Below are 16291 nucleotides of genomic sequence, written 5' to 3' on the forward strand. Positions count from 1 at the left end.
AGATGGCCCTTCTTTTCACGACATCTGTATCTTTGGGGTAAATACCCAGGAGTGCAAAGAAGGGCCATCTGTACCCCAATGTTTATAGCAGCAATGGCCACAGTCACCAAACTATGGAAAGAACCAAGATGCCCTTCAACGGCCAAATGGATAAGGAAGATGTGGTCCATATACAGTATGGAGTATTAAGCCTCCATCAGAAAGGATGAATACCCAACTTTTGTAGCAACATGGATGGGACTGGAAGAGATTATGCTGAGTGAAATAAGTCAAGCAGAGAGAGTCAATTATCATATGGTTTCACTTATTTGTGGAGCAAAACAAATAGCATGGAGGACAAGGGGTGTTGGAGAGGAGAAGGGAGTTGGGGTAAATTGGAAGGGGAGGTGAACCATGAGAGACTATGGACTTTGAAAAACAATCTGAGGGGTTTGAAGTGGCGGGGGGGTGGGAGGTTGGGGTACCAGGTGGTGGGTATTATAGAGGGTACAGATTGCATGGAGCCCTGGGTGTGCTGAAAAAATAATGAATACTGTTATGCTGAAAATAAATAAATTAATAAAAATAAAAAATAAAAAAATAATAATTGGGATACTTTTAAAATGTGATTATTGCATTGTAATTATATTTTTGCCAAGTATCTTCACTATGAAATATACATAGTGAAATATTCATAGATAAAATGACAAGAGGTCTTGGAGTTGCACCTGAATAATCTAACAGTAAGGAGAAAATAGACAATACAGATCAAATAAGATGGTCCGTAAACTGGCAATTATTGAAGCAGAGTGTGGAGTACATGAGACTTCAAAATATACTATTATTTCTTTTTCTGTTTGAATTTTTCCATAATGAAAGGTTAAAATAAATTTATCAACTCAAAAAAAAAAAGGGGGGGGGGAGGGGATCAAGAATTTGATTGGACCAGGGAGGGAGACAAACCATTCGAGACTCTTTATCTCAGGAAACAAACTGAGGGCGGCTGAAGGTGGGGGAGGCATAGGGTGGCTGGGTGATGGACATCGGGGAGGGTATGTGCTATGGTGAATACTGTGAATTGTGTAAGACTGATGATTCACAGACCTATACCCCTGAAACAAATAATACATTATATGTTAAAAAAATAAAAATAAAATAAAATAATTTGATTGTGATGTTTTGGGTAAAAATTAATAGAAAAAATTTAGGGTAATTTCTTTTATAGTCAAGATTGTTCCAAGGTATATATCAGAAAACAATATTCAGCATATGAGACTCAATTTGGGGCGATCTTGATGCATTTGAGCAAAGTAGCCCAAGAGCTTATCTCGGGTGATGACTGGCCAAAAATATTCTGAAATAGTCAAATGGTACCTACTCTTTGTGTATATCATATGCTCAGACAAAGCAGAAATAGGGCAGTGTGCTAAACTGAACAGTCACTGTAGACTGGAATGGGAACATGTGTCACCTACAGAGGAAAGCAAATGACATTAACAACAGAAGGTCCCAGAGTCATAAGCTGCCTTTGGATCATCTTGCATCTTGAGCTTGCAAAGAGGAGAAAGAGAGAGAAAGGTCACAACTTTCTGATGAGGTAGGTGTATACTAACATTCTAATTTTGTGGACGGGGATACTGGGGTTCAGGAAAGTGAAATTTTTTTCCCAAACCCACAAAATTAGTAAGAAATAGATCTCCGTTTGTTCCTCACCCCACCCTTTCTACATCACAGCTCCTGGAGCTGCCAATTCTAAGGATGAAAGGAAGAAGTGAACAGTCTTTCCAGGCATTTCCAAAAACAGGGAGAGAAACCACTGTTCATGAAACCAGTTTAAAAGCCCAACTCTTACACACCATAAACAGAAGTTGAGGTAGGTGTGGTGAATTACTGTGTTTAGAACTATTCCTACATTTGAATATGATTGAAAGGGTTCAGCAGAAAAAAAAAATAGTTGGCCTCCGTCTGATTAAGGTTTGAGAGAAGACAAATCCATCTGGTAAGTGATGGATGTTATAAAATTCAGCATTTAGTGAAATAATCTCTTTCAATGTTAATTGCTGACTCATCCTAAATGAGAAGTAAGAACTGGAAGACCATGGCAGACATCTCATTGTGTCTTGGGCCAAGCCAAGATTGTTTCTTACTGTAAAATGAGAAGCTTGAGATAATCTGCCTCCCAAGTGAAACAGATATCTGGGAAGAAAAGATGTTTCTGAAGTCCTTTATCAAGCAACAACAGAAGAGTAACCTCTTGAAAACCAGGAAGTCCAGTATTCCTGAATAAATTCTATGGAAAATAGGTCAAATAAGATGGTATATGAATCTATACACTAAATCCTCTCTTGGAAGAATAACAGAAGCATATTAAAGGCTCTGATAAGTCCTGTACTACATTGATTGAATTTAGAGTATTTCATCAATGCATGAAATACCCAAATATATTTTGTCATAGAGCTATTCATAACACTGATTAGTAGCCCATGAAACTACAATTCCTAAAGACATCCTTCATAAAAGGCAGGGTACATTGACGGGACTCATACAGAGTCTACTTATAAACCCCCCCCCAAAAAAAATTAGAAATGGATATTAAAGCTCCTTAAGCCCAGATACTTTATCCAAGTAGACCTCTAACCCAAAATCAAGTTATAATTCAAGTTAATTTCATAAAGAGACAGTAAGTAGTATGGAGACCAAGAGGTAAACTTAGACATGTATTCAGAAGAGGATGGGCTTGATTCTATTGTAGGACTCAGAAACAACTAATTGAAAGAAATAGAATCTGAAATTGGGTGTTAAAGGATAAGGGAATCTAGGTAGTAGGGGAGAGGAGGAGGAGAAAAAGACTCATTTTAAGCAAGGGAACAATATGCTCAAATTATTTATGGCTTTACTTTCACTGAGCAGGCCATGTAGTAATAATTTTAATTATCAACTCTATGAAGTCTGGTAATTTTGTAAAATGGCAGAATTCGGGTAAAAACAATTCTGTTACTCATAAGCAGTTAGAGAGAAACATCTTATTTTTCAGCCATTCACAATGAAGAAGAGCATACAGTAAATGTGACTGATTTCCCCCTCAACTTCTGCGAGTATGTGCTAATAGATTACATTGAACTTCTGAGTTATTTTCTTCTGCCACTTCTTCTGTGTCTATCACACTTATAACTTCATCCCTGAAGGCTGTTAAGTGATTCTTATGAGCTAGAATTTTTCCAGCTCATTATTGCTTTGTGGCTTTTACTCAGACGGCCACAGTCTTGTGGATGTTGTTTCCAAATTAATTTTGGCCACTCCAGAGCAGTATTTTTCCAAGAGAAGAGCCTGGGCCAGTCACAATGCCCAGTGTATAGTTATTTTGCAGAGGTATTTTCCCTTAGAAATTGTCTTCACAAGGCTTTGTTTATGTGTTCCTTCTGCTGGAAAATCTTACCCACCTCAGCTGCCATCCCCATTTTACCTGATGAATTCCTATTCATCCATATGACTCAGCTCAGGCATTGTATATTCTAGAAAGCCTTTGTACTTGCAGACAGTAGAAATCTATCTTCAACTAACTTACAGGGGAAAAGGTGGAGGAGGGAAGCAATTCAATTGGGTCATATAACAAGATGGACAGGCCTAATTCTTAGCTTCAGGGATGGTTGGATCCAGGAGCTTTGATGATATTAGGCTTTGTCATTCCCTCCTTCTCCTAGGTCTGCTTTCCTCAGTTCTCTTATTTCATTCTTAGGCAGATACCCCCACAGTTCCAGACAGTGTCTTTACTGGAACACAGCAGGAACACTCTAAAATTTAAGAGTGTATTTTCTGATTTTAATAAAATCTTTGGCACCAAATTTCAATTACCTTAGATTGGATGAGGGACAGGGGGCATACCTCTTCAGCTGTCTTAATATATGTTGCATTCACCAGCAAACTTTCTCCATATAGTAGGAAAGATGACCAGTGGCCACTCCAAATTTATATCCCAACAGATTAGCAATCCTGACAAAATGAATTTCTACCAATGGCTATGTGAGAAAATTCCTAGGGGAGACATTTATTTGTCTGGGTTACATGCCAGGGGTTGCTGAGTCAGTCCCACTTGGAACAGGACTTATTTCTCACTTGAAAGAAGGCTGTTACCTGTAGGGAGAGACACAAACAAAAGCTGTCCTTGATGCCTGTCCTGAGCCACCTCGCCTGGTACACAGCCTCTCTCCCCAGCTCTCACACAATCCTACACAGACCTCCCCTGGTGCAGCTAACACAAGACATTGCTGTTGCCTGTGTATATCCAGCACTAAATGGTTGTGTAGCACATAGTCAGAATGAATGCAGGAATGAATAAATCCCACTTCACAAAGTACCTGCCAAGCAGAGGTATCAGTAACTTCAGTGAAAGAGGGCGACTGTTCCACCATAACAAGATGTGAGTCTCACAAAGAGATGGAGAGAAGATGCTGTTGCTGGATGTGTTGAGTATGAGAATGAAGGCATCTCCACTGTACAAACCTTCTCTTCACGGCAACCTACACACAGATGACTCCACAGCATGCGAGCCACTTGCCTTACCTTATCCAAATCATGTCATAAATATGCTTTCGTACTTTTCCCCCAAGTTTAAAAATAGAACTACCTTACCACCAGCAATCTCACTAGTGGGTATTTACCCAAAGAATACAAAAACACTAATTCAAAGGAATACATGCACCCCAATGTTTATAGCAGCATTATCAACTATAGCCAAACAATGGAAGCAGACCAAGTGTCCATCAACTGATGAAGAGATAAAGAGGTGGTGTATATATATTCCACCACCATATCCCATTGTATATGGAATATTACTCAGCCATAAAAAAGAATGAAATCTTTCCATTTGCAACACCATGGACGTAGCTAGAGAGTATAATGCTGAGTGAAATAAGTCAGTGAGAGCAAGACAAATACCATATGATCTCACTCAGATGTGGAATTTAAGAAACAAAACAAATGAGCAAAGGGGAAAAAGAGAGAGAGAAACAAACCAAGAAACAGACTCTTAACTATAGAGAACAAATTGATGGTTACCAGAGGGGAGGCAGGTGGGGAGAATGGGTGAGATAGGTGATAGGGATTATGGAGTACATGTATCATAATAAGAAAAATAAAATAATTTAAAAGATGCTTGACTACCATCCCTGAAACTGCACTAATACATATCTGACCATGTATATAAATTCAAAGTTTAGAAAACACCATCCCCATAGCATAGGTCCTTCACTTTTGCCAGCAGGCAGTATGCCCATACCTCACTCTCCACACAACCACTGTGTGACGTCTTAGCACTTCCTTTCACAGACACACAAATTATTAGGAGTATGTGACACCTTAAATTTCCTTCAGCATAGGCAGGCCCATCTTACAGATAAGGAAATGGACTCAGAAAGTTCAATCTGGCCATGCTTACACAGTGGCTTTCCTTTAGAAGCCTGTTCCTGTTCCTTGTCCCTATAAGTCACCATAATCATTACTACAGTGACGTAACCATCAAATATAATTGAAGATTACCCATGTAAAAAAGTGGGGCTGTGCAGAAATGTGACAGGGAGCACACATTTGACAGCTGTATCCTGCGTCTTAAAAGGTTCTTTACTCCATGAGCTCTAGGTTTTGTTCACTTGGTTCATTTTAAATGTATATGGCATAATAACATTTAACTAGAAGGTAGATGTCATAAAGGCAAGACTTTTTGCCTATTTTTTTCACTGAGATGCCCCTGGAGCTTAAAATAGTACTTGCCACACAGTAGGTCCTCAAAAAACTACCTGTTGAATGAATACTTACTGAGCACTGCTTTAAGTACTTAACATAGATGTGCTAGTCCTTACAAACTGCCTTTTTAGATAAATGTCAGTATCCTAATCATATAGATTTTTAAAATGAGGCAAAGAGGGGCGCCTGGGTGGCTCAGTGGGTTAAAGCCTCTGCCTTCGGCTCGGGTCATGGTCCCAGGGTCCTGGGATCGAGCCCCGCATCGGGCTGTCCACTCCGCGGGGAGCCTGCTTCCTCCTCTCTCTCTTTCTGCCTGCCTCTCTGCCTACTTGTGATCTCTGTCTGTCAAATAAATAAATAAAATCTTTAAAAAAAAATGAGGCAAAGAGAATTAAAATAGTTTACCAGAGACCACACAGTTAGTAAGCCTTGGTGGCAGGATTCAAACCCAAGCAGTCTGGATCCAGAATGTACGCTTATAACTAGAGAAGAACCACAGATGACAGATGTATAAGTTACCCACTGCCGCATAACCAAGCATTCCAAAAGTTAATGGTTTAAAACGACCATTTGATTTTGCTCACAGTTCTGCTGTCCAGGAATTCAGAAAGGGCTCACTCAGTCAGTTTGTCTCAGATTCACAAGGGCTTATGTGGGACAATTAAGGCTGAAGGGATCTGCTTCCAAGATGGCTTCTTCTTTCCCACATCTGGTGTCATGGCAGGAATGACTGGAAAGTGGGGTACCAATAGAGGCCCCTCTCTCCACATAGTTTTTGCTAGTCCACATAAAGGTTAAGGATCCCAGAATAAGATGTGAAGAAACAGGAAATGGAAACTGTCTTAGCCTGGGTCTGGAAGCTGGCACAGTGTCACTTCCACCATATTCTATCAGTCTAAGCAGATATAGAGCCCATCCTCTCAATTGGACCCTACCTCTCCCTGGGAACTGTGACAAGAATCTGTGGCCATTTCTAATCCATCAAAATAGAAGTACAACCTAGTTCGGAGATAGTGCCCACTAACTTCATGCAATGGTATTGACACCTCATAGCTTGGAATCAAAGTGTTACAAGAATGCCCTTCAACAATGAAGCATCAGTGGTATCCATGTGTTAGAACAATGTTTTGTGATAAGACTTCACCAATACAGAATCTAAAGAAGAATTTTCTGATCTTAACACAAATCCTTGCAACCAAACTTTAATTACTTTGATTGAGAAGAGGGGGGGTCTTTTCAGTCATTTTAATGTGTGTTTTATGTTTCCAGATGCTCTATCCTAGTTTTAGAAGGAAATGTTTCTCATTATCATAAAATTTACATGCTCATACATTTCATTGAAAGACTTATTCTTTCTAGGTGATAATAAACAATTCAGTAATTTGGAGGAAAAACATCACAGAAATAATTGGGTAAAGGTACTACAGAAGACTCCAGAAGAGAAGCAGCATGGTTAAGTAGAAAAGACAAAATTCAGTTCTGCTCCTAATTCATCCATCTGAGGAAGTTCACACAGACTCTGGGAACCTAAGGTGAGCTATATGTAAAAAAAAAAAAAGACTTTTGTGGACAGAATCCTCCCTTGTGGCACAAAACTCCTATCTTGCTTTTAGTCTTAATTCTGTCAATAGATCATTCTGTAAACCTAAACAAAAGGTATTCACCTCTTTGGATTCGATGATGATGATATTGGCAAAGAGAACTGTGTTTACCACCGGGGTGGGGGGGGGCATATTTCCCAAGCTCTCCTTCAGTTAGGATACAGCCATGTAATTATTTCCGCCCAGCAGACCATGAGTAGAGGTAACAGTACCACTTCCAGACCAAGGCAGAGGAAAAGTCACACCTATGTAAATTCAAAGCCCAAATTTTTAACTTTTTTCCACTACAGTTCCCTTCATTTCTTTATCTAGATAATTAGGAGTTTGTTTCAATGGATCTATAAGGCCTTATCAAGGCCTAAAATATTTTGTTGACTATTATAAGTTTTCTGAACAAATCTGAAATTCTGAAATTGGAATGCCATGTGTCAGAGGTTTATACTGACAATAAGTATAAGAGCAATTAGATTTATATTGGCTAAAAAGAAATTACACATCATTTTTTTCCCCAACACATCCATGTTCACTGAGCTTGGGATTTTTCTTTGCTGCTTTTTTGGTTATTTAATTGATGATTATTAAGCACTCTTATGTTCTATAGATTCCAAGGCAGTAAGTTTGAATTGAAGGAATCAGATGCAAATGATTCAGATTTGCCTCATCTTTGATCAAAATTCACTGTTCTCTATAGACACAGTTTCTACAGATTCAAACCTAAAATTCAAGTGAATGAGGTAAGGGTGCCCCAACTCTTGGTTACTATTAAAGTACCCACATTTGTTCTCTAGTATGTGTTGTGTTAACCAGCTTGTTCGTATTTCAGATTATTGAGTTAGCATGTGAGTATCTCTTAGAAATATTCTGAGTTTTGACCACTCTATTTCAAAAAGAGAGAACACCAGTGAGTTTTAGAACTCATAAACATCAGGCCATAAATGAGGATAGGAAGGAAGAAAGTAGAATTAATTGAAGTTCTACACATGCAGTAGTTGACTCCCCTCCCTCATGTTCAGAACATGCCAAAGGTGAGGGTTTACCTGCAATGAAAACAGCCATACACACACACACACACACACACACAGAGAGAGAGAGAGAGAGAGAGAGAGAGAGAGGAGAGAGAGAGAGAGCAATAACAGCCCCAAGTACTCTTTCTCTAAAATTACTGCATAAACAGAGAAAAAACCAGGGCAGCTAGGAGGAGTGTGGTTGTGGACAGCACTCTAAAAGTAAGCATTAGGAGGTCCAAAGCAGGATGTCCAGATTTTTGCCTACTGTCTCGAAAGAAAAACCTGACAGTCAATCATCCCGCCCATCCCAGAGTTCCCACTCTGCCCTTCTGGAGCCTCATTCTTACGTATGAAAGGATGAGAACCACTATGCCTATACATTGCCTGAAAAAAATTAAGATAAATAAAAGAAATGTGGTAACAGAGAAAATAAAGATAGTGCCCCCTCCCCCCACAAAGAAAAACCCTGAACACTATTTTCAAAGACATTGGGAAAATATTTATATCCATAAAACAGGAATGGGATGTTCCATAAAAGAAATATCCCAAGAACAAAAAAATACAGAGTAGAGGAAACCTCTCAGAACAAAGTAACAAGTAGAGAAAATCTAGTAGGGAAGCATCTACTGGTATCTATGCCTACAAGTAAAGAGGCAAATATCTTGAAAGATAACCCATCTGAGAGTGAATTACGTACCTGTGGAGAGAGGGACTGAATGAATTACCTATTTCATCATTTATTTTTCAAGCAAACAGGCATTTATTTGGGCAATTCCAATTGGGAGACACAGATTCTGGAAGAAACCTGAACTGTCTTCCAAGGGAGACAAAGAATGAGCAGAGTGATGACGGTGAGACGTCATTAGAGCGGTTCTCAGTTAAGTTCTCCATGTAAAACAGGGATTGAGCCTAGGTTAACTAGGATTTGCTCAGTTAAGAAGCAAATGAGGGATTGAAACGTGTCAAACAGAGTTGGCTCCATTAAAAAATTTTCAAAACAGGAAAAAATATACAGTAGAAAAAAGTCTCTTCAATAAATGGTGCTGGGAAAACTGGACAGCTATATGTAGAAGAATTAAACTCTATCATTCTCTTACACCGTACACAAAGATAAACTCAAAATGGATAAAAGACCTCAGCATGAGACAGGAATCCATCAGAATCCTAGAGGAGAACATAGGCAGTAACCTCTTCGCTACCAGCCACAGCAACCTCTTCCAAGATATGTCTCCAAAGGCAAAGGAAACAAAAGCGAAAATGAACTTTTGGGACTTCATCAAGATCAAAAGCTTCTGCACAGCAAAGGAAACAGTCAACAAAACAAAGAGGCAACCCACGGAATGGGAGAAGATATTTGCAAATGACACTACAGACAAAAGGTTGATAATCCAGGATCTATAAAGAACTCCTCAAACTCAACACACACAAAACAGACAATCATATAAAAAATGGGCAGAAGATATGAACAGACACTTCTCCAATCAAGACATACAAATGGCTAGCAGACACATGAAAAAATGTTCATCATCACTAGCCATCAGGGAGATTCAAATTAAAACCAAATTGAGATACCACCTTACACCAGTTAGAATGGCCAAAATTAACAAGACAGGAAACAACATGTGTTGGAGGGGATGTGGAGAAAGGGGAACCCTCTTACACTGTTGGTGGGAATGCAAGTTGGTGCAGCCACTTTGGAGAACAGTGTGGAGATTGCTCAGAAATTAAAAATAGAACTTCCCTATGACCCTGCAATTGCACTCTTGGGTATTTACCCCAAAGATACAGATGTCGTGAAAAGAAGGGCCATTCATACCCCGATGTTCATAGCAGCAATGGCCACGGTCGCCAAACTATGGAAAGAACCAAGATGCCCTTCAATGGACGAATGGATAAAGAAGATGTGGTTCATATACACTATGGAGTATTATGCCTCCATCAGAAAGGATGAATACCCAACTTTTGTAGCAACATGGATGGGACTAGAAGAGATTATGCTGAGTGAAATAAGTCAAGCAGAGAGAGTCAATTATCATATGGTTTCACTTATTTGTGGAGCATAACAAATAACATGGAGGACAAGGGGAGTTAGAGAGGAGAAGGGAGTTGAGGGAAATTGGAAGGGGAGGTGAACCATGAGAGATTATGGATTCTGAAAAACAATCTGAGGGTTTTGAAGGGGCGGGGGGTGGGAGGTTGGGGGAACCAGGTAGTGGGTATTAGGGAGGGCATGGATTACATGGAGCACTGGGTGTGGTGCAAAAACAATGAATACTGTTATGCTGAAAAGAAATAAAAAATAAAAAATAAAAAATTTTAAGTATAGTTGACACACAATGTTACATTAGTTTCACGTAAGGGTACTTCATCTTTTGTTATACATTTCTGTGCTATTCTTATAAGCAGTTATTAACCTGAATTGAAAATAAAATCCTTGTGGAACCTGGGTGGCTCAAACCGTTAAGCGTCTACCTTCAGCTCAGGTCATGATCCTGGGATCCTGGGATTGAGTCCCACATCAGGCTCTGTTCAACGGGGAGCCTGCTTCTCCCCCTCCCTCTGCCTCACTCTGCTTGTGCTCTCTCTCTGTCTTTGTCGAATAAATAAACAAAATCTTTTTAAAAATAAAATAAATAAAAATAAATTTTTAAAAGCTTTTATTTATTCATCTAAGAGAGTGAGAGAGAGAGATCACAAGTAGGCAGAGAGGCAGGTAGAGAGAGAGGGGGAAGCAGGCTCCCCACTGAGCAGAGAGCGCCATGCGAGGCTTGATCCCAGGACCCTGAGATCATAAGCAGAGCTGAAGGCAGAGGCTTAACCCACTGAGCCACCCAGGGCCCCCCCCCAAAAAAATTTTTTAATTAAAAATATATATATAAATATATAAAATCCTTGCATTAATCTCTCATCAAACAATTTTTAAGAAACCATTGCCACACAGACCTCTCAACAAAGCACAGAATACGGTAACCTCATAGAATAGACTCCTATTTCTGTTTATCGGTTGGTCTTTCTAAGGACTTTATTAGACTGAATAAGTGTGTCAGATAAGAGCTTCTCAAAATAGGTTTGTTGTTATTTTTCAGATTTTATTTATTTGAGAAAGAGAAAAAGAGAGAGAGCTGGAGTGGGGGAGAAGGAGAGGGAGAAGGAGACTCCCTGTTGAGGAGGGAGCCAGAGTCAGGGCCAGATCCCAGAACCCTGAGACCATGAACTGGGCTGAAGGCAGATGCTCAACCGAGACCCTGGAGACTGCATTTTAACAAGCCTCTCAGGTGACTCTGTGCAGCAAAGTTATGCAAACCACTGCGTCAGAGTCCAGCTCCATCTGAGACAATTGCCAATACTATGCCAACAAGACACTGCTGTCTTCAGGAAGACAGCAGTCTCCCTGGTCAACATCTGTTGGATCTTTAGGTGGAAGTTCTGATGTACCGAACAAATTAATGATTGCTTGGCAGTATCACCAAATCTAGAATTGCAAACCTTGAGCTCTAACTCTATTGGGGGAATGAGGGATGCTCAAACATGCACCCAATTTACATTTTCCAGATGAAGAGTGTGGAGAAAGCATATGTATGATGTTCTGAGACAGTTCTAACTCTAGGCGACCCAAGGTCCTCACTTTGTGGCTGGACAGCTAAACCACGAACTTCCCTTCTCAAGGTCAGCACCATCACCTGACATTCTAACAGAAACAAAACAGGCTCCCCCAGCCAACGTAGCCTGGAATCCAAGCTCTTTAGATGCTGAGCTTTTGTTTACTCCTGAATAAATTCAATAAAGTGCAGTAACCATTATAATAAATGTAGATGTCACTAATTACAACACTAGATTTTAAGTGCAACACTAGTGTCTCAAGTGGCCTGTAAAACTGAGCAAAATCACAGCCAATTCAAATTTAATTAAAACTATCAGTTTAATTTAGTTTGCTTTTACAATAAAAACTACACTAACCCATTAACTGCATTCCGAATCTCCCATTACGCAGAACAACCAGCAGCTTGAGGGCCTCCACTTTGGTGAATGGTGCAATGCATTCATTTACCTTGTTATCCAGCAAAGTTTCAGTTGTTCTAGATCCAATAAACGACCAATTTTTGTCTTTGAAAATGAGGATCTTAGATTCATCCAGGTAATTCACCATGTGGTTGAAACAGGATTTTGTCCGGCTTCTTGTGCTTTTGAAAATTCACCCCCAAGGACCCTTCTGAGGACATGATCAAGGTATCCCATCTTGAGGTGAACTTATAGTGGCCAAGAAGGGGTTCTTGGAAACTGAATGAAAGAACATGGAGAACCCAGGCAATCATGACCTGACCCTAGTCCTATTTCTTTTTTTTTTTTTTTTAAGATTTGATTTGATTGATTGATTGATTGATTGATTTGTCAGGGAGAGAGAGAGGGAGAACACAAGCAGGTAAAGCAGCAGGCAGAGACAGAGAGAAGAAGGCTCCCTGCTGAGCAAGGAGCCCAGGACCCTGAGATCATGACCTGAGCTGAAGGCAGAAGCTTAACCAACTGAGCCACCCAGGCATCCCCCTAGTTCTATTTCTAAGAGCTGAGTTACCTTAGACAAACTTCCTCCCTTTCCAGAGCCTCCACTTCCTCTTGCTAGAGCAGATCAAAGCAGATTGGTGCTTTCAAAGATACTACTTTCATGATCTTTGTCACATCCAGGTTTTGCCTGTTAACACCTGCAATTCATGTATACTGAGTACAATAGGTTTCCAAGGTACCATCTGCTTCAGCCTCATCCTGAACAGTAATATTTATGAACTCATGCAGTTTCGTGCACCATTTCTGCATTTTTTTCTACAGAATTAAAGTAAACATATAACAACTAAAATTACTTAAAATGTTTAGCTAACATCATCCTACACACCCCAGGGGATTATGCATCACATCTGGAGAATATTAGCCTCCCTGACCTCTGAGATCTCTTCTTGCTCTGAGGATTTGCAAGTCTATGAAAAAGAATTTTATCACTTGACTCAGGTGAGCAAATGAACATGCACAAAAATGAGCTGCCTACAGGGCTTGTTTCTTCAAAGCAGAGAAGGTAGTTTCTGTCAAGAGAGAAGCACTGATCAGAAACCGAATTCAGAAGGTCATACATTTTATTTTAGGAGGAGAGAAAGGCTTCTAGTAGTTTAGCAAATTCATGACAAACTGTACAGTTTGGCTGAATGTTGAGGAGAGAAAGATAAACCCTTAGGAAGGAAGAACTAAAGTACAGAGAAAAAGTAGGCCTGTAAAAGGCTTTGCAATTTTTAACCACACAGAAGAGAGAAGCCCGGGGCTCGGAGGAGCCTGAGCACATCTGTTTGGACCTGAATAGAGATTTCCCCAGGTACTCTCCACTCTGGGTCATCCCAGCTCAAGGATGCCTCTTATGGTGATGAAAGTATAATGAGAAAAACCACATGCAAATGAGGTAAGGAATCACGGGAGAAGAATCCACACGTGACCTGTTTGGGTCTACCTCATGGGGAGATCTGGGAAGGAAGAACAGGAAATTATGCTGCCAAGAATGAGGTCATTAAGAGGAGAACTTGAGATTTATGCAGAAACATTGACTTAAGGCTAAATTTTATGAGGAATGCAGAGACCTGGGTTGTGGATTCTCCCGGCTACAGTGATAAAGTCAGTGTTGTGATAATCAGGTCCTATGGGTCCATTCTGAGCCACGGCATGGCTGCACACATAGAAAGTGAAATGCTCTCTGTCATGGTAGCCTGTGTGTGGTCGTGCGGAGAGAAGTAGAGCATCATCCAGGACGTGGCTGAGCTAGGACAGACAGTCAACAGTAACCTATGGAGACTAAATACCCAAATGACCAATAGCCGGGCTATACACCACTACAGAACCCCCACCCACAAGGTCTGCAGCAGTCAGCCCAGGAAGCCAAACCACAAACTGCAGCTTTCAATCCAAAACATACAGGGCTTGGTCAATAACATCCAGCTTTCCTAATTTTTGTCTACTAGCTGACTCAGGACCAACCAGCGAAAGCCAAATATGCTCCGGAAACCAGTCATATAGGCTGCCCTGCTTTTAGCTCACCTCCAGCTTCCCCAGGGGAACATCCTCCAGTAAAGGCATACTTGAAACCCTCTCTCATTTTCACTGTACAACCATCCTTCTCCAGTGCCTTCTTGGGAGCCTCTGCCTATCATCAGTTTGGGTTTCTGTTTGTTCTCGTTTGGATGGTCAATGTTTTTTTTCAATGGCCACCTGAAACTGCCTAAAATTTTGACAGGGGGCCACATCCATCTCAAAGTCCACTGGTTTAAGTAGGAGATAGATTACTTGCCTTTGGTAATCTATCCACACATAATTTTTAGGTTGTCCTTTCACTCATGACATACCGTATAACACAAACACTTGTGCATGTGCACACACACTACTGGAATTGGCTTAAATCATTTATGTATTCAATTGAATTATTTATGTCCTCATTTCAAGCATGTTGAAGGCTTCCACCCAAATTTACCCTGGTGTGTGCGAAGCCTATATTTGGGCATTTGCTTCAGTTTATGTGATACTGAGGGCAGAAAACAAGCGAAGGCAGGCCCTTACCAAAAACATGTAAGGACAATGCTGCTGTTGCCTGCTGCTACCCAGAAACCAAATGACTGTGTTTACGCAGGACTCAACATACAAATGATTTTCTGAGACCTAGGATCAGTGAACTGACTATATATTTGTCCCATTCCCTGTTTTGTAAATAAAGCTTTATTGGCACACAGCCACACCTACTCATTTACTTATTATCTATGGATGCTTTTATCCTACAATGGTAGAGGTGAGTACTTGCAACAAAGATGATACGTCCCATGACCAGATCCATTTTTTCTGCCCTACTTTGTGCCTAGGAGTCCCAGCAGACCACATCTCCCAGAGTCCCTTGCCTGCTAGCATTGGGTGGGTTTGATCAATGGCAAGTAACTGCAGGAAATAGGGATTAGAGGAGCAAGAGGCCAGAGTATTTCTTCCCTGCTCTGCTAAATCTACAATGGTATCTGTGCCTTTCCATGAACACAGTTTCTTCAAGATGGCTTCCCCACTATATTGCTACATTGTCAGTTTTCATCAGGTTCTCATAATTTTATGTACATCTTAGAGGCTAAGAGATCTTCTTAGTATTGCTAGTCAGTAGGGAACTCGCTCACTATCCCTCATCCATTTTTGCAACCTTGCACATAGCTCAGTCCTTTTTTTTTTTAATTTTTTATTTTTTATAAACATATATTTTTATCCCCAGGGGTACAGGTCTGTGAATCACCAGGTTTACACACTTCACAGCACTCACCAAATCACATACCCTCCCCAATGTCCATAATCCCACCCCCTTCTCCCAAACCCCCTCCCCCCGGCAACCCTCAGTTTGTTTTGTGAGATTAAGAGTCACTTATGGTTTGTCTCCCTCCCAATCCCATCTTGTTTCATTTATTCTTCTTCTACCCACTTAAGCCTCCATGTTGTATCACCACTTCCTCATATCAGGGAGATCATATGATAGTTGTCTTTCTCTGCTTGACTTATTTCGCTAAGCATGATACGCTCTAGTTCCATCCATGTTGTTGCAAATGGCAAGATTTCATTTCTTTTGATGGCTGCATAGTATTCCATTGTGTATATATACCACATCTTCTTGATCCATTCATCTGTTGATGGACATCTAGGTTCTTTCCATAGTTTGGCTATTGTGGACATTGCTGCTATAAACATTCGGGTGCACGTGCCCCTTTGGATCACTACGTTTGTATCTTTAGGGTAAATACCCAATAGTGCAATTGCTGGGTCATAGGGCAGTTCTATTTTCAACATTTTGAGGAACCTCCATGCTGTTTTCCAGAGTGGCTGCACCAGCTTGCATTCCCACCAACAGTGTAGGAGGGTTCCCCTTTCTCCGCATCCTCGCCAGCATCTGTCATTTCCTGACTTGTTGATTTTAGCCAT

The sequence above is a fragment of the Mustela nigripes genome, chromosome 17, assembly GCF_022355385.1.
Source record: "Mustela nigripes isolate SB6536 chromosome 17, MUSNIG.SB6536, whole genome shotgun sequence".
Taxonomy (NCBI): domain Eukaryota; kingdom Metazoa; phylum Chordata; class Mammalia; order Carnivora; family Mustelidae; genus Mustela; species Mustela nigripes.